Below are 20,310 nucleotides of genomic sequence, written 5' to 3'. Positions count from 1 at the left end.
TCGGCGCCGGTTGGCATGGCGCGAAGCTATCCGCGCCAGCTGGCGCAGCGCCGGTCAGTACGGCGCCCGTCTAGCCCCTGAAGGTGCGGAGGATTCCGCACCTTTGGGGCGGCCTGACGCCGGAGTGGTTCACGCCACTCATCGGCGCCGGAGTGACCCGCCCCGCCGGTTCGCGGAGAATCCCGCCCAATATGATAAATACATGAGGGTACATAATGAAAATACATAAACATAGACAGCGGGTGAAGTATATGGTATTTAATGCTACAAATATAGAGAAGATGAGTAGGAAGATTAGTTCAGTCCATAAGATCAGTTCAGACCCAAAGAGGATCATTCAGGTGTCTGGTAACAGCGGGGAAGAAGCTGTTTTTGAGTGTACTGGTGCATGTTCTCAAAGTTTTGGATCCTCTGATGGAAGAGGTTGGAAGAGAGGATAACTCAGGTGAGAGGGATTTTTGATGATGCTGCCCGCTTTCCCAAGGCAGCGGGAGGTGTAAACAGAGTTAATGGATGGGAGATGGGCTCGCGTGATGGACTGGGCTGTGTTCATGACTCTTTAGTTTCTTACTGTTTGGGGCCGAGTAATTGGCAAACCAAGCTGTAATGCAACCAGATAGGATGCTTTCTATGGTACATCTATTAGTTATGGACATACTGAATTTCCTTAATTTCCTGAGGAAGTAAAGATGCGGTTCTGCTTTTTCAGTTGTAGCGTCAGCGTGGGTGGACCAGGACAAATTGTTGGTGATGTTTGCATCTAGGAATTTGAAGCTATCAACCATCTCCACCTCAGCACCATTGATAAAGACCAAGACAACACTTTGATTCCTGAAGTCGATGACTGGCTCCTTTGTTTTTTTGGCATTGAGGCAGAGATTATTGTTGTTGCACTAGGCCGCTAAATTCTCTATCTCTCTCCTGTAATCTGACTCGTTGTTTGAGATCCAACCCACGACGGTTGTGTCATCAGCAAACTTGTAGATAGAGTTGGTTCTGAATTGTGCCACACAGTCGTGCATGTATAGGGAGTATAGTAGGGGGCTAAGTACGCAGCCTTGTAGAGCCCCCGGTATTGAGAACTATCGTGGAGGAGGTGTCTTTGCTTATCCTTACAGATGGCGGTGGTCTGTGGGTCAGGAAGTGGAGGATCCAGTTGCAAATACATACCTACCAGCTAAAGGGTGTTTCCCACTTGTCTCAATCTCACTGGGTGAAACCTGAACGTGGACAGGATGAGGTCAGGATCTCGACACAATGTCACTTTTAGGAAATTTACTTTCCCACACACACCTGGACCCATATCACCTTCACAGGGAAAATTCCACCCCGGAGGAGTGCAAATTGAGCCAATAGTGAATCATAATCCCGTTTCACACAGTGGCGGATTTCCTCTGATTCGCTATCAACCATTTTCTGGCACTGGTGTTTACCAATTACACTCCCACAATATCTTTTTCTGATCACAAAATTGTCCGATTGCTCTGCTATTATATAATTAGATTTTGGTCAGCATGGTCACACCTCCAAAGGCAAGGGGTGGGATTCTCTGCCGGTGGGTTTTCCGGCGGCATGGAGTGGCCACAATAGGAATTCCCATTGGCAGGTGGCAGGAACGGAGAATCCTGCTGCTGGCGAAGGGCGCCGCCTAGGAACATGCAGCTGGCGGACCGGAGAATCTCGCCCAAGATGTTTGGGTTATTGATGAGAGTACGCTACACTACCCAAGAGAATGTATCGAAGTGAGTCCATGGACATATAATAATTGCAATGTGCACCATACTATATTAAGGAAAGTAACAAATGTTTTTTCTGTTTTGTGTATTCAATTACTTTGTTCCAATGAGGTCTGAATTTGCTGATTGCACTATAGTAATGACACACTTATGAAGCATGCCATTATTACATTGCTGGAATTCCAGGAAATGATAGTCAGTGACTTATGCCATTACACTTGGTCATGCCATAATTTGCTAAGTGTTCTACGCTGTTCCACAGAAACCCTTACAGAAAAGATGGACAGCTCATTATCATTGCTCTGTCCTCATTAAAATCAACTTGATTTTGACTTAACTGCGATTGCGCAATGTGGAAGTGGGGGCTGGTGGGCTCAGTGTGCTTCCCACAATTGCAGAAATGATGGTTTACGGTTTAAATTAAGACATAATTGTACTGCCCACATTTCATGCTTTTTCCTTATTAGTGGAGCAGTTCTGACAGTGCCGATGGTCATTAATGTAAAGTACAGAGTGATAGAAATTATACGTATCCGGCAAGAGTGGGTCGCAGTATTGTAGCTTTAAAACACCATCTGAATATGATTTGATTGTCACTTGGATTGTTAATCTTCTCGAAAGTGTGCACAAAATGCTCAATTACACCTTATTAAAATCTAAGCAGCAAACCAGATTCAGCACTGGGAATACGGAGTGCTTGAGTAACGGAAGACTAAATGCCTCTGATTTCATTGCTTGTGCAACCTCAGTGCGAAGAGGAGTGGGAGGCAAGGATGATGGGAGGTCAATGTTCCTTCTAATGAGTTTAAATGGACAGATATAAAGCCAGACGGGATTTGGACCACTTGTGTGCCAAACAGCTGCTGAATCCACGGTAAACAGAACACATAGACGATTCTAGAAATTAACGAACAAGGTTTATTACAATACAAATCCAAAACTCCTCCATTTCCCTAAGGGTTTCCTTCCCCGACCTGCACCAAGACCGGGGTTTTTATACAAACTGGGCTCTCCTTAAGGGAAAGCCCCGCCCGCTTAAGGGGGACGTTCATATTCTGGAGAGGTCATGTGAAACCGTTTGGTCCTGATCCCGTGATCTCCATTCGGGTGATAATACTCTTCCCCCCGCAAGTCTAGAGCAACGTCCACATCCATGGGTAAGTGTGCCATGCCTTTTAACCGTTTCACCTGTGAACAGCGTTCAGGTACAGAACTTGCGGCGTCAAGAGGCATATAGCGGACCGGGGAGTGGCGTTTGCGTGACGCGTATCTGGGCAGCGGCGACATTGCTGGTTCGGCCACGGGAGCTGTCATGGGCGCCCCTGGAGGTGGTTAAACGTCAATCTCGATTTCTGAGTCAGAGCCAGGCGGTTCTTTGTTTGGCCTCGCGGTGTCCGCAAGAATGACCTCTGGATTCTCGACAGCCGGCGGAGCTGGGGGCGGCAGCGGCATCAGGAGTTGCAGGGGCAGCGGTGAAGATGGTGGAGCTGGGACATCCAAATCAATGGTCGGTATGGCAGGGGTATCTCAGACATGGCTTCAGAGGTGATCCACGTGCCGATTAGGAGTAGGTTCTGGGGAAACTGAAAGGTCTGAAGGTGGATAAGTCACCTGGACTGGATGGACTACACCCCAGGGTTCTAAAAGAGATAGCTGAGGAGATTGTGGAGGCTTTGGTGGTGATCTTTCAGGAATCACTGGAGGCAGGAAGGGTCCCAGAGGACTGGAAAATGGCTAATGTAACACCGCCATTTAAGAAGGGAGGGAGGCAGAAGACGGAAAATTATAGGCCAGTTAGCCTGACTTCGGTCATTGGTAAGATTTTAGAGTCCGTTATTAAAGATGAGATTGCGGAGTACTTGGAAGTGCGTGATAAAATAGGACTGAGTCAGCACGGATTTATCAAAATGTCATTTCTCATGTCTGACAAACTGTTAAGAGTTCTTTGAGGAGGTAACAAGGAAGTTAGACAAAGGAGAACCAATGGACGTGATTTATTTAGATTTCCAGAATACCTTTGACAAGGTGCCGCATAGGAGATTGTTAAATAATTTAAGAGCCCATGGTGTTAAGGGTAAGATCCTGGCATGGATAGAGGATTGGCTGATGGGCAGAAGACAGAGAATGGGGATAAAGAGTTTTTTTTCAGGATGGCAGCCGGTGACTAGTGGTGTGCCTCAGGGGTCTTTGCTGGGACCTCAACTATTCACAATATACATTAATGATCTGGAAGAAGGAACTGAAGGCACTGTTGCTAAGTTTACAGGTGATACAAAGATCTGTAGAGGGACAGGTAATATTGAGGAAGCAAGGGGGCTCGGAGAGTGGGCAATGAAGTGGCAGATGAAATACAATGTGGAAAGGTGTGAGGTTATACACTTTAGAAGGAGGAATTTAGGCATAGGCTATTTTCTAAATGGGAAATGCTTAGGAAATCAGAAGCACAAAGGGACTTGGGAGTCCTTGTTCACGATTCTCTTAAGGTTAACGTGCAGGTTCAGTCGGCAGTTAGGAAGGCAAATGCAATGTTAGCATTCATGTCAAGAGGGCTAGAATACAAGAACAGCGATGTACATCTGAGGCTGTATAAGGCTCTGGTCAGACCCCTTTTGGAGTTTTGTGAGCAGTTTTGAGCCGCGTATCTAAGGAAAGATGTGCTGGCCTTGGAATGGGTCCGGAGGAGGTTCACAAGAATGATCCCTGGAATGAACAGCTTGTCGTTTGAGGAACGGTTGAGGACTCTGGGTCTGTACTCGTTGGAGTTCAGAAGGATGAGGTGGGATCTTATTGAAACTTACAGGATACTGCGAGGCCTGGATAGAGTGGATGCGGAGAGGATGTTTCCACTTGTAGGAAAAACTGGGACCAGAGGGCACAATCTCAGACTAAAGGGATGATCCCTTAAAACAGAGATGAAGAGAAATTTCTTCAGCCAGAGGGTGTTGAATCTGTGGAACTCTTTGACGCAGAAGCCTGTGGAGGCCAAATCACTGAGTGTCTTTTAGACAGAGATAGATCGGTTCTTTATTAATAAGGGGATCAGGGGTTATGGGTAGAAGGCAGGAGAATGGGGATGAGAAAAATCAGCCATGATTGAATGGCGGAGCAGACTCGATGGGCCGAGTGGCCTAATTCTGTTTCTATGTCTTATGGTCTCACGGCCTTATGATTAGACTCATGGTACTGTGTCTGTATTTGGTAGGAAACTGGACCTGTTTTCACCAACATGACGTCCAGGATCCAAGTGGCCTCATTGCCGAAATTCCTGATGTGTACCGCGTCTCCTGGGGCGAATTCGTGCAGTGGCTTGCAGCGGTCTGCGTCCGCCTCGGTTTGGTCCTGAGCGCGGAGGACTTTCGCGCCAATCTCCGAACGACCAGTCTCAAACGGGTGCAGAGGCGGTGTAACAATCAACATCTCGGCTGGCGTGATGCCTGTCGTGGCATGAGGGGTTGACCGGTAGCAGAATAAGAACCTGGCTGAGCAGATCTCCCAGGAACCCGATGTCTGCTTCTTCATTTGAGCTGAAACATTTGCACTGCCCGCTTGGCCAACCCGTCCTCATGTGATGGACCCCGTTGGCGGACACAAATGCCCCAGATTCTGCACTTGTAAATGATGTATAATTTTCTGATACCAGCACCTCAGCTATGTTATGCGTGCTGAAAATGTGCCGGAGTTCCTCTATGGCGGCCTGGACTGTCGTCACTTGCATGTTGAGGACCTCCATCCACTTGGAGTGACATCGATGAGGACGAGGAACACTGTGCCCTGAAAGTGGCCCGCAAAGTCTATATGAAGGCGAGACCATGGACGACCTGGCCATTCTCACGGGTGGAGCGGGGCTACAGGAGAGAACATCTGGTGTGCCTGGCACTGAGGCAGCGCGAGGCCACTGGCCCTGTCCGCACTTATGCCAGGCTACCAAGCACGAGCTAAGATTTTCATTTTGGACAAGCCTGAGTGTCCATTGTGGAGGTCCATCAGGACCTGGCTGTGTCCATGTTCGAGACTACCATGCGGATCCCCCAAAGGAACATGCCGGCTCCTATGCTTATCTCCCACCTCTTTGTAGTGTAGACCTTCAGGTCCTGCTGTAAAGCCCGGTGCTGAGCCCCATCCTGCACCATGTGGCGGACGCTAGAGCAGCAATGCCCATTGCTGGAAGCAATGGGGGGGATCGCTCGATCTTTCTTGACGAGCCTGAGGAGGAGCTTGTGGTTCATGAGAATGGTGAAGCGACACCTAGAGACATACTGATGAAGTTTCCTGACTCCAAATACGATGGCCAAACCCTCCTTCTCGATCTGGGCATACCGCTTCTCTACGTCGGCCAACGTTTGTGAGGTGAAGGCGATAGGACGTTCAGATCCGTCGTCCATGGTGTGGGCCAAAACAGCCTCGATACCATATGAAGAAGGATCGCAGGTCAACAGAAGTGGTCGTGATCGGTCAAAGTGGGTCAGCAGTCTTGATGAGGAGAACTGCTGATTCACCTCGGCGAAAGCGGCCTGCTGTTCTCGAGCCCATTCCCAGTGTTTAACAGAAGGTGGAGCAGGGGCTAAGGTGGGGGCCACGTTCGGGAGGAACTTGCCATAATAATTTACCAAGCCAGGAAGTCATCTAGGAAGTCATCTAGACAGAGTGCCATGTGAGGTAGACCTCACAGGGTATTCTTCACTGCGCGCTGGAATATTACACACGTGGAGGAACCCCAAAGGGCAGGTGGGTAATCTATAGAGCCCCCTTTGCGTGTTTAGGGTTACGAAGTGTCTTGACTCAAGGGGCGAGGACCAACTGGAGGTAAGCATGACTCATGCTGAGTTTTGTAAATGTGCAACCTCCGTCATCTATAGTCACCACATAAGCACACTGATCCATCTAGTTCATGACTGGGATGGCCGGTGCCACCCAGTCGGAGAACTGCTCCAGGCGTAACAGGCTCAATCTCTCTATCTGGTCCAATTCCGTGCCTACCTTGGGTCGGAAGGCGGACGGAACAGGTCGGGCACGGAAGTAGCATGGCTAAGCTATCGAGGCCACGCTTACTCGGGCCACAGCCCCTTTGATGGTGCCCAAGCATCCTGGAATACCGACGGAAATCTTGTCTTAACCCCTTCAGGTTCATATGTGTGCATGCAGCATACTTGCAGCCAATCTAACTGCAGGTGATGTAACCAGTCACCCCCCAACAAGTTCGCACCGCTCAAATGGACCCCCACCAGAGGAAGCTTTGCAGATTGTTGACTATTCTCGATCGGAACATTCGAAGTGCCCGTTATTGCCAGTGCTTCCCCCGTATAAGAGGCCAGCTTTGTGTTGTCGTCGAACAGGTTCAGTGATTGAAGGCCAGACTGGATGCGGTTGAACGTACAGTGACTGACTATAGACTCTGCTGCCCCATGTCGAGCTCCATGCAGATTGGGTGTCCATGAATTTTCAGAGTGATCTGAATGGGCGCCAGTCTTGGTGCCGCCATGTAGTGTAATTGCTGGTAGATGCTGTCGCATCTTCCACATAGTATGCTCTGTCCCATGGGGCAGTTGCTCCAGGTGGGTTGGCAGGCAGGTAGATCCTCACAAAGCCTCCTGTTCCCCCGGTCTTTGCGGACTGCTTCAGCCCCTGCTGGTTGGCAGTCATTTTCCTGTTCTTCACGGCCAGGGGAAGAATGTTCAGCGGTGTTCCTGCCGCTCCTGGCATCTATTATGGCAGCCGGTAGGTGTCCCACTGCCGAGGGCCGGCCTCCTCAGTTCTAGCTGAGTGTGATTGGCGATCGCTTTGGAGTCTCAGATTGAGGACTGTCAGTTCCTGGAGTTCCTGGACTCCTTGCTCGACATTTTCTCTGGTTATGGCTATCTCCACTGCGAGTTGCAGATCTAGGTGGGCCTCCGCTAGTAATTTCCATTGCATGGCCGCATCGCGGAATTCACACACCAAGCGGTCCCCGAGTGTCTCATTTAACGTTGCTCCGAATTCGCAAGTCTCAGCCTGTTTTCAGAGGCGGTCCAGGAAGTCACTCACTGACTCAGCCTGGGCCTGAGCAGCTGTGTGGAAATGGAAGTGGCGCATGATGAGCAGTGGTTTCGGGTCGAAATCCTCCCCCACTAGGGCCACCAGGGCGGCAAATGACCGGGTCTCTGGGGAGTCCGAGTGAGTCAGGCTCTGTCTCACATTGTAGGTAGGCCCTGTGCAAGCTGTTAGCAACACCACAGTTAGTCTCTCATCACCGGTAATCTCATTTGTTAGAAACAAAATATGTGTTCTACGTATTACCCCCAATCGGCTGTACTATGTTAAAAGGTTCCAGGTTTCCGATATGCAGCATTTTGGCGGTTAGTAGTGAGCCTCCCAAAACCTAGATGAGGTGGACTGCGTGCGCAGCAATTAATGGCAGCTGACTGAATCCTCATCGCAAGTGCTGAATTTGTGGTAAGCGAATTCTGGGGAGGTCATGGAAACTGTGGGTCTGATTCTGGAAACTCCAATAGTGTTATAACAACAGCATAAGCAATGAGTATTGACAGAGCTAAGTGAATGGTGGTGGACAATTAAACAACTCACTGTAGGAGGAGGCTCCACAAATATCCCCATCCTCAATGATGGAGGAGCCCAGCACATATGTGCAAAAGACGAGGCAGAAGCATTCGCAACAATCTTCAGCCAGAAGTGCCGAGTGGATGATCCATCTCGGTCTCCTCTGGAGGTCCCCAGCATCACAGATGTCAGTCTTCAGACAGTACAATTCACTCCAGGGAATTTTCTGAAGTGACTGAAGGCACGGGATACTGCAAAGGCTATGGGCCCTGACAATGTTCTGGCAATAGCACTGAAGCCTTGTGTTCCAGAACCTGCCGCACCCCTAGCCAAGCTGTCCCAGTATAGCTACAACACTCGCATCTACCCGGCAATGTGAGCTGTCCACAGTGTAGTGTCCTAGACCCAACCATCTTTAGTTGCTTCATCGATGACCATCCTTCCATCATAAGGTCAGAAGTGGGGATGTTCGCAGATGACTGCACAATGTTCAGCATCATTCATGACTCCTCAGGTAATGAAGCAGTCCATGTCGAAATGCAGCAGGACAATATCCAGGCTTGAGCTGACATGTGCCAAGTTACATTCACGCCACACAAGTGCGAGGCAATGACCATCTCCTGCAAGAGGGGATCTAACCACCGGTCCTTGATATTCAATGGCATTACCATCGCTGAATCCCCCACAATCAACATCCTGGGGGTTACCATTCACCAGAAATTGAACTGGAATGGTCATATAAATAGTGTGGCTACCAGAACAGATCAAATGCTCGGAATCCTACAGCAAGTAACTCACCTCCTGATCCCTCAAAGCCAGTCCACCATCTACAAGGCACAAGTCAGGAGTGTAATGGAATACACTGCACTTGCCTGGATGAGTGCAGCTCCAACACCAGTCAAGAAGCTTGACACCATCCAGGACAAAGCAGCCTGCTTGATTACTCCCCCTTCCACAAACATTCACTCCCTCCACACCGACGAACAGTGGCAGCCGTGTGTATCATCTACAAGATGCACTGCAGTGACTCACCAAGATTCCTTAGGCAGCACCTTCCAAACCCACGACCACTAACATCTATACGGACAAGAGCAACAGATGCCTGGGAACTCCACCACCTGGAGGTTCTCCTCCAAGTCACTCACACTGACTTGGAAATATATCACCGCTCTTTCACTGTCACTGGTCAAAATCCTGGAACTCCCTCCCTAACAGCACTGTGAGTCTACCTACACCAGCAGTTAAAGAAAACAGCTCACCACCACCTTCTGAAGGGCAACTAGGGCAATAAATGCTGACCTAACCAGCGAATCACACATCTCATAAATGATTTTTTTTTAAAATCAGCTGTCTATATTTGACATTTTTATTTGTTTCTGCCTGGCAGTTCAATCTTCAGGAGAGCTGAGAAACACCAAGGGGCAGAAAACGTTAGCGGGGGTTGTATATAGTCTCCCAAACTGCTAGGGATGCTAGGGATGGCCGTTGGCCGGTGGCAGGGTCTTTTGGGTCCGCCACCGTCAATGGGATTTTCCATTGAATCCACCCCATGTCACCAGAAAACTCGCAGTGCTGGTACATCGGTGCAGGGACCAGAAGAGTCCGCCTGTGTGAACAGCTAGAATGTCTCGCCCTGTATGTTTTCAAGAAGGAGTTAGATAAAGTTCTTGAGGTTAAAGGGATCAAAGGATATCGAAGGAAAGCGGGAATTGAGTTGGATGACCAGCCATGATCATGCGCAGTCTCGAAGGGCTGAATGACATCCTCCTGCTCCTAATTTCTCTGTTTCAAATACCATTTTAACTATTTCTGGGTCCCGAGTAGGATCACAGTGGGATTTTACTTTGGCTATTTGCTGCAATGCTCCTGGTCTACTGCTCTGCCTGATACAGTGTATTCTAATTATTGTTCTAGCAGATTCGTCAACATATTCATCACTGACGGTTTGGAAAGTACAACTGTCAAACTAATTGCATCCAATATCAATATCAGCATTGCAATGAATTTCAGGCCCAATGCTTTTACCTCTCCCCCTCTCCTTTATGTCTGCAGTTTCATTTTTACTCTTCTCCCCCCATCCTTCCATTTCTCTCGCTCTGCAGCTTTTTGTCACATTTTTCTCTATTCTGATTAATTTTTTAGAATTTACAGTGCAGAAGGAGGCCATTCGGCCCATCGAGTCTGCACCGGCCCTTACAAAGAGCACCCGACTGAAGCCCACGTATCTACCCTATCTCCGTAACCCAGTAACCCCCACTTAACATTTTTTGGACACTAAGGGCAATTTAGAACAGCCAATCCACCTAACCCGCACATCTTTGGACTGTGGGAGGAAACCGGAGCACCCGGAGGAAACCCACGCACACACGGGGAGAACGTGCAGACAATGACCCAGCTGGGAATCGAACCTGGGACCCTGGAACTGCGAAGCAACTGTGCTAACCACTATGCTACCGTGCTGCCCAATGTCACAATTCTCTGTGTTTCTTTGGCATTCCAATATATTTATCTCTCTTCTCTTTCTATCATCTTTCTTCCCTTTTCTTCAACATCCTGAAATAATTTGACTGAACATTAACCATTTTCCCTCCTCCATCATTGAAGTGCTGGAATGCAGTTTGATAGGTATAATGAAGAATAAAAAGCAAATTCTAGTTTCATTGCTCGCAATATAGTCTCTTTTACATCAGGGACTTCAAACATAAATCAGGTGAATGCTTGGCTGGACACCTCTGTTCTGTCTGTAAGTGCAACCCTGAGCCTCCAACACTGTCTTGGTGAAGTTCGACACAAGCTCAAGGATCACACTGGGCACTTAGCAATCATCAGGCTTTAATATTGACTTTGACAATTTGAGAACTTAACACATGCTTGAAGCTGCTGTTTTCTCTCCGACAGTAGCTAAGGTTTGAGGGATGTAACAATACTTCCAGGAATGGGAGAGTGAGATAAGACTGGGGGGTAGGAGATGGTGACTTGGCTGATGGATGGTGACACAGTGGTTAGCACTGCTGCCTCACAGCGCCAAGGTCCCAGGTTTAATTCTGGCCTTGATGACTGTGTAGAATTTGCACGTTCTCCTCGTGTCTGCGTGGGTTTCCTCTGGGTGCTTCAGTTTCTTCCAAAGATTAGGTGGATTAGCCATGCTAAATTACCCCTTAGTGTCGAGAAGATATGTGCCTTAGGTGGGTTGCGGGGTAAGGGTAGGGGCCTGGGTAGAATGCTCTTTAAGAGGATTGGTGCAGACTCAATGGGGCAAATGGTCTCCTTCTGCATTGCAGGGATTCTATGATTCTATTATATCCACCAGCTGTGCCCCGGGGAGCTTTTCCACCTCCCTCCCTGTCTCTGACTGCAGCCAATAGCAAATGGCACAGAATGAACAGCAGCTCCACATCTTGCTGGGATCTCAATGTTATGAGACCCGAGAATCGGGAACAAACCTGCTGCAATATGGGCTTCGCTATAAACAGAATACAAGTGACCATCTGTGGCATCTAGTTGCCTCACAATTATTGTGATTTCTCTTCAATTTGCCATTTGTGCTCACTGTGAACTGAGGGCAGACCAGATTGAGGTGTATAAAATTATGAGGGGCATAGATAGGGGTGTAAAGGAAGGAACTTCTCCCCTTAGCGGAGGGGTCAATAACCTGGGGGCATAGATTTAAGGAAAGGGGCAGGAGGTTTAGAGGGGATGTGTGGAAAAACCTTGAGGATTGTTGTAATCTGGAACTCACTGCCTGAAAGAGTTGTAGAGGCAGGAACCCTCACAACATTTAAGTATTTAGATGATCAATTGAAATGTCACACCATACAAGACTACAGCCAAGTGCTGGAATAGAGTAGATAGGTGTGGTGATATGCATCACTGTAAAGACACAAGGTTTAATGTAGGTACACTAGGACCGAGTAAACACTAGAGGGAGCACCAGAAACATCATGACATACAGACATTCAACCAATAGGTCAGTAAGATAGGACACGACCAATGGGCAGTTAAGACACCAGAAGTGACACTACAAGGTGGCTACCCATATAAAAGGACAGGGCACACATGCTCTTTCTCTTTTCCACAGGCGACACTCAGAGAGACAGGGGCAGATAAGGAAGCATCACACCCACCGCATGGATTAGAGCAGACTGGTTAGTTAGATTGAGTTACTATAGTAAGATCAGCAGGAGAGTCGAACTCAAGTAGGAGAATTGTTAACTGTCCAATAAATGTGTCAAACCTATCTCCAAGTCTGAACCTTCCTTTGTCAGAGTATACATCAAGGAAGCAGCTTATGCTACATGAAGAAGCATAACACAACAGTTAGTCCTTGTTGAATCTCTACAGTTCAACTCAACAAATCCGTGACTACCAGCATCAGCACCCAGGCAAGATGTTTGAAATTCCGGTTCCGCAGCAGCTCAGGTACCACAGCAATCTCAGTGCAAACTGGCGTGCGTTCAGGCAGAGATTCGAGATCTACCTGGTAGCGTCCGACCTAGATGGCGTGGCGGATGCAGAGAAAACATAGCTTATGCTCACCATTGCGGGTGCCAGAGCAGCAGAAATCTTCGAGACCTTCAAGTACTCCAAAGGGCAAGACAAGAGAGACTTCCAGGCAGTCCTGGACAAGTTTCAAGGATACTGAGAGGAACACACAAGAGAGAACGGTAAAAGAGGCGCCAATACTCACCATGAGGCGAAGGTAGGCCTGCAAATGCAGAAAACGGCAGTTTTGATTGGCAGCCATCTTGGGAAAGGAGCCGCACATGCACAGTTCCCCAAAAGAAGCATACAGGCAAAACAGTGTTTTGCGCATGCGCGAGAAACCATGCATGCGCAGTTGTGAAAATGGAGCAAAGTAAAGGAACAGCGATCTGTGCATGCGCAATTTCCATCAGAGGCCGCGGACCACGCCCACTTAAAGGGAAAATGTCCCAAAAGAGTGAAAAAAAGATTTTAAGCTGGAAAACACAATTCTTTCACCTGGAACGACAGCACAATGCCTGGACTTCGACCAGGAGCTGAAAGTAACCTCCGCAGAACCCTGCAACGAGCGGTTAGCACCGCCCAAAGAGATGATTTAGTCCTTGAAGACTAGGACTCAGACATTGATTACTTTTTTGGACATCGCGAGCACAATGACAGCTCCGACACAAAAAGTGATGATATGGTCCTTGAAGACCACGACTCAGAAGATGATTACATCATTGGACGTGGCGACTTCAGTACCAAATCCAAACCTCAAGAGATGTGTTGTACAGTGAAGAGTCCGACACAGACATGGACGAATTCTTCGGATTTGAGGATCCTCAGCCCAGCACAGACGACATCCTAACCCAGAAGTACAGGATTCTGCTGTGGCCTGACACCAAGAGACAGAGAACAGTACAAGCCCACAGAAAGCGGCCTGACACCAAGAGACAGAGAGCGGTACATGCCCACAGAGAGTGGCCTGATGCCAAGAGACAGAGAGATGTCCAAGTCCACAGGGAGCGGCCTGATGCCAAGAGACAGAGAGAGGTACAAGCCCACAGAGAGCGGCCTGACGCCAGGAGACAGAGAGAGGTACAAGCCCACAGAGAGTGGCCTGACACCAAGAGACAGAGAGCGGTACATGCCCACAGAGAGTGGCCTGATGCCAAGAGACAGAGAGATGTCCAAGTCCACAGAGAGCAGCCTGACGCCAAGAGACAGAGAGATGTCCAAGTCCACAGGGAGCGGCCTGATGCCAAGAGACAGAGAGAGGTACAAGCCCACAGAGAGCGGCCTGACGCCAGGAGACAGAGAGAGGTACAAGCCCACAGAGAGTGGCCTGACGCCAAGAGACAGAGAGAGGTACAAGCACACAGAGAGCAGCCTGACGCTAAGAGACAGAGAGAGGTACAAGCACACAGAGAGCGGCCTGACGCCAAAAGACAGAGAGAGGTACAAGCTCACAGAGAGCGGCCTGACGCCAAGAGACAGAGAGCGGTACAAGCCCACAGAGAGCGGCCTGACGCCAAGAGACAGAGAGATGTCCAAGTCCACAGAGAGCGGCCTGACGCCAAGAGACAGAGAGAGGTACAAGCCCACAGAGAGCGGCCTGACGCCAAGAGAGAGAGAGAGGTACAAGCCCACAGAGAGCGGCCTGATGCCAGGAGACAGAGAGAGGTACAAGTCCACAGAGAGCGGCCTGACGCCACACCAGTGGTCCATGCACCACGAACAGTGCTCCACGCACCACAAATGGTCCCCGAGTCCACACAGAGAGTGGCCATGCACCACAAAGAGTCCCCGACTCCACACAGAGAGTGGTCCACACACCACAAAGAGTCCCCGACTCCGCACAGAAAGCGATGACAGGCTCCACAGCGAGACCACTGCACGTCTCCACACCGAGAACACAGAAAGACTCCACAGCGAGACCACTGCATGACTCCGTTGAGAGCGCACAGATCGACTCCACAGCGAGACCACTGCACGACTCCACACAGGGAACGATGCCAGACTCCACAGAGAGAGCGATACAGGCCTCCACAGCGAGCTTGGTGACAGACTCCACAATGGAAGCAATGCAAGACTCCTGAGCGCAGTCCTTGCATGAAGAAGACCATGAAGGTCTAGCAACCTCATCTGAGCAGCCAGCAGCAGACAATGCACGTCTGCCATGCACAAGTGGACAGCAAGAAGACTATGACAGTCTATCACGTTCACATGAACAACAAAGCGACTATACAACAGTTCACCCAGATTGTTTGAGCCACCAGAAGAAGACTCTGACAGTCTACCCAGCTCAATTAACCGACAAGAAGACACAGAAGGTCTTCCCACTGTATGTGAGACAAATGACGAAGGCTTCACAATTCCCATACAAGATGTGCAACATGACAGCGAGACTGACTGTTCTCCGCTAGTATGTACAGAGGCACATCAAAGTGAGGTTACTAGTGACTCCAGTGACATAACGTTAATTCAAACCTCATCCACTCGAGCCTCTCCACAAGAAAATGCATTCCTGAACATTTTGTCTCCGGACGGGGAGACACCTCAGATGATTCATGTGAACCTGAAATGACTCCGGACGGGGAGTGTCAAGAAACCAAAGCTGATTCAGGTGACCCAGAAAGGGCTCCAGACGGGGAGCATCGACAAGCCAAAAATGATTCAAGTGAACTGAACATGACTCCAGACGGGGAGCGCCGAGGAATCAGAGACGGCACGCTCAATGAAACAGCAGATGCCACAAAGGACACTGACACAAGTAACTTTGTGAAGGACTCGTCTTATCCACAGAGGGTGGTCATTGTGCACAACAACAAAACCTACGAAAACAACAACAAAGACAACAACAAGAAGCATACCAGAGGCAACAACGTCAACAACAAGCACATCAATAACAACAATGACAACAACAATAGAACAACGACTGGTACGACATGGTACAACTCTGCAAATGCAGGACAATGTAACAGCACAGCTCCTAACACTGGCAAGAGTACAGCCATACCATGGCATGACAGCAAATCTCACCAATCCAGGTTTGCTCCACTGCAAACCAGCAAACCAGCTTTCAAGGCAGATGAGTTCGCTCCACTACGAACAAGCAAACAAGCTTTCAAGGCAGAGGACATAATGCATCAATATCGCAATCACAAGAAACAGTCCAGATTGGACTACACAGATTACATACCACATCGCTACCACAAGCACGGGGGAAAAAAAGAGTCCAAATCAGACAACGAAGTGATTTGAACACTTCTTGGTTCTTTAAGCACAGGGACACTGACGGCGTTCACAAGGACATGCCACCATCAACATCACCACTTCACCAACAAAACAAGAAAGCCACTCGTCCATAATAATTCATGAACTTTGGACTCATACGTATTATTTGGTATTGTATAATCATCACTGTCATCATGATTTGTACATGCTATCACTTATCTACCTATTTTGTTCAATTTTCTTTTAACACTGTACAGGAAATATGTAACATGAAAAAAGGGGGGATGTGGTGATATGCTTCGCTGTAAAGACACAAGGGGTTAATGTAGGTACACTAGGACTGAGTAAACACTAGAGGGAGCACCAGAGACATCATGACACACAGACATTCAACCAATAGGTCAGTAAGATAGGACACGACCAACGGGCAGTCAAGACACCAGAGGTGACACTACCACAACGAGGCTACCCATATAAAAGGACAGAGCACACATGCTCTTTCTCATTTCCACAGACGTCACTCAGAGAGACAGGGGCAGATCAGGAAGCATCACACCCACCGCATGGATTAGAGCTGACTGGTTAGTTAGATTGAGTTATTATAGTAAGATCAGCAGGAGAGTCGAACTCAAGTAGGAGAATTGTTAACTGTTCAATAAATGTGTTAAACCTATCACCAAGTCTGAACCTTCCTTTGTCAGAGTATACATCAAGGCAGCAGCTTATGCTACACAAAGAAGCATAACACAATAATAGGTGCTTGACTGCGGGTGAAGATACGTTTGGCTGAAGGGTATCTTTCCATGCTGTAAAAACTCTATGAACGTCATCCACTGGAAAAGACCATCCTCCCACTTTGAGGAATCACACCCATTAGCATCACCATGTACACCCTGATGCCTCCCTTTCTCTGAGCCACCTGTAGAGTCTGCTTCTGTGAACTATCACTCTGAACCTACAACCCCACTGAATCTCACTCACCTATCTGACTGTGGCTGTTCCCTCCTACTACCAATACCTTGAGCTCAAACCCCAGACACCAACATTCGACACCACTGACCACGTCCTTCAAAAGCCTCTTTCACTCTCCCTCCCCTGGATTCTCTTCCCTCTCCCGTTCCTTGCTTAGCCTGCCTCTCCTGTGCAACCTTGGCATAGGTTTTGCCAACAGCACTCAGCGGCACAGTGGTTAGCACTGCTGCCTCACAGCTCCAGGGACCCGGCTTCAATTCCGGTCTCGGGTGACTGTCTGTGTGGAGTTTGCACTTTCTCCCCGTGTCTGCATGGGTTTCCTCCGGGTGCTCTGGTTTCCTCCCACAGTCCAAAGGTGTGCAGGTTAGGTGGACTGGCCATGATCAATTGCCTCTTAGTGCCCTAAGGGGTAGGTGGGGTTATTGGGTTACGGGTATAGGGTAGAGGCGTGGGCTTAAGTAGGGTGCTCTTTGCAAGGCCCGGAGCAGACCCGGTGGGCCGAATGGCCTCCTTCTGCACTGTAAATTCTATGATTCTATGAACATAAGTGAAGTTATGCGTGGTCCAGAAGAAGGCGAGCACAGCATCTACTGACCTCAGTTGTGGAAGAAGTGAAGTGTGGCAGGTGCATGGCTCTTGCATACAGTTGTAAAACTGACCGTTCTAATAGCTGGCTGGCCGGAACTTAATTTGGAGCTTCCCCGCTGTTGGGAAACAAATTTTATGCCTCCCGCCTAATTAAGTGTCCCTACCTGCCACAATTCTCATTGCTCGCAGGACTGGAAAAATTCCGCCCTATATCTCTGACTTTTCTAATCATGGTTCTTTTGCTGTCTCACTTTTATTAATTAACCATCCCCTGTTCTCAACCTAAAAACTTTATATCTCATTGTTATTTTTATGTGTTTGTATTTTCTTTTTGTTTTCCTCAGCTCCGTTATGTGTTCTTTTTGTTCCGATAAAGGGTTTTGCCTGAGACGTTGATTTGTCACTTCCACTTCGCTGTTCCTGAATTCCCAAATGTGTCCAGAATTTTCTGATTTCACTTTAGATCTGCTGGCATTTTATTTCTTGTGCTAACGTAAATGCTCTTTGCTTTGGAAGCTCTGAACCTATCTGACATTCAGATGGCCAGGAAAAATTGCAAACCTCTGATCTAAGGATACAAAGACAGAGAGTAATTGATTTGTCTCCGGACCTTGTGATTACTTTGCAGCTTTCCATTGATTCAACAAAATGTCAACTAAACCTTCTAACTGATATGCTAGAAAAAAAATCCACCTGCAGAGGGAATTGGGAATAAAAGTGCAAAAGATGAAACTAAAAAAAAAAGCCTACCATTGCTGAGATAATTGGGCACTTCCACCAGCATTTAACTAAGAATTTAAAAACTGTAAATTCGAAATGGTAAAAGTCTGTAAGAAGCCCAAATGTTATTCTAACCTTTAAGTATTGGGCTGCTGCTCCCAGGGAGCCATACTTGTAGGAAAACAAATGGGGCGCGCACCTCACTGTGAACACATCTGTCTTGATAGTGGCACTGGACCACTGTCCAACGATGTGCAGATTAGGTGGATTAGCCATGCTAAATTGCCCCTTAGTGTTCCACGGTTCGGCGGAGTTACAGGATTACGGGTATGGGGCTTGGGCCGAGGTAAGGTGCTCTTTGATGGACTAACTGGCCTCTTTCTGCACGGTAGGGTTTCAATGAATTTATGAACCTATGAACTGACCCCATCCAATCCAAATGAAAACAATAAATACAACCTTTAACGTCTGCAAAGAAAACAACAAAAAAATAAAAATAAAATTTACAGGTGTAAACCCTTCTCCCAGTGAGCCAGAGAAGACACAGCCAGAGTGAGGCACAACTAAGAGTGAGTTTGGGAATTTGAAGCTTTAAGTTAATTTAAATTAATCTAGAATTGTGCAGTGTAGATTAACAAGGGCTGCCCCACCCACTCACATAACTGGTTGGCAGTTAAGTGTCAGTTACTTTAATCTACTTTGATCTAAAAGCGGGTGAGGGAGGGGAGTCAACTCAGGCCAATTTGAAAAGAGCAACTTGTAACTCACTCCCAGTGAGTTCTCCCAGTGAGCCAGAGAAGACGCAGCCAGAGTGAGGCAGTAAAGAGTGAGTTTGGGAATTTGAATCTAGGTGGGAATTCGAAGCTTGGGGGGAGGAGGTGCTTTATATTCCTGGTAAGTGGTAGTTTTTCTTTTCATTGTCTAATTTATTTATTTTTTCTTTCGTTTTTTTGGAATTGTAGTTGTATAAGTTTACCTAAGGTTTAAGACATGGCAGGAGATCCCAGATCCGTGTCATGCTCCTCGTGTGAGATGTGGGAGCTCAGGGACACATCCACTGTCCCTGGCTCCTTCACGTTCAAGAAGTGTGTCCAGTTGCAGCTCCTGTTAGACCGCTTGATGGCTCTGGAGCTGCGGATGGACTCACTTTGGAGCATCCGCGATGCTGAGGATGTCGTGGATAGCACGTTTAGCGAGTTGGTCACACCACAGGTGAACGTTACTGAGGGAGATAGAAAATGGGTGACCAAAAGACAGAGCAAGAGTAGGAAGGCAGTGCAGGTGTCCCCTGCGGTCATCTCCCTGCAAAACAGATATACTGCTTTGAATACTGTTGAGGGAGATGGCTCACCAGGGGAAGGCAGTAGTAGCCAGGCTCATGGCACCGTGGCTGACTCTGCTACACAGCAGGGCAGGAAGAAGAATGGCAGGGCTATAGTGATAGGGGACTCAATCATAAGGGGAATAGACAAGCGGTTCTGCGGATGCAATGGAGACTCCATATGGTATGTTGCCTCCCTGGTGCAAGGGTCAAGGATGTCTGGAACGGCTGCAGGACATTCTGGGGGGGGGGGGGGGGGGAGGGTGAACAGCCCGCTGTCATGGTGCACATCGGCACCAACGATATAGGTAAAAATCGGGATAAGGTCCTACAAGCTGAATTCAGGGAGTTAGGAGTTAAACTAAAATGTGGGACCTCAAAGGTAGTAATCTCAGGATTGCTATCAGTGCCACGAGCTAGTCAGAGTAGGAATGTCAGGATAGATAGGATGAATGTGTGGCTTGAGAGATGGTGCAAGAGGGAGGGATTCAAATTCCTGGCGCATTGGAACCGGTTCTGGGGGAGGTGGGACCAGTACAAACCGGACGGTCTGCACCTGGGCAGGACTGGAACCGATGTCCTGGGGGGGTGTTTGCTAGAGCTGTTGGGGAGGGTTTAAACTAATGTGGCAGGGGGATGGGAACCGATGCAGGAAGTTGGAAGGTAGTAAAACAGGGACAGCAACAAAAGGCAGTAAGGGGGAAAGTGTAAGGCAGAGACGCCATCGTCAAAAATCAA

General features: G+C 48.3%; 1 long non-coding RNA gene across 1 annotated transcript in view; it reads left to right on the top strand.

Annotated features, from left to right (window-relative positions):
• The first annotated feature begins 2,781 nt into the window (after nt 1–2,781).
• The window catches only part of LOC140428830 (uncharacterized), a 49,341-nt gene continuing 31,812 nt past the window's right edge, over nt 2,782–20,310 (top strand). The window contains exon 1 of the long non-coding RNA XR_011948913.1: nt 2,782–2,893. This is a non-coding gene — a long non-coding RNA (uncharacterized lncRNA). The remainder of the gene's footprint in view (nt 2,894–20,310) is intronic.

This window comes from Scyliorhinus torazame, chromosome 8 (genome assembly GCF_047496885.1).
Source record: "Scyliorhinus torazame isolate Kashiwa2021f chromosome 8, sScyTor2.1, whole genome shotgun sequence".
In the NCBI taxonomy this organism is placed as follows: Eukaryota; Metazoa; Chordata; class Chondrichthyes; order Carcharhiniformes; family Scyliorhinidae; genus Scyliorhinus; species Scyliorhinus torazame.
This window is presented reverse-complemented; position numbering and strand designations above follow the sequence as displayed.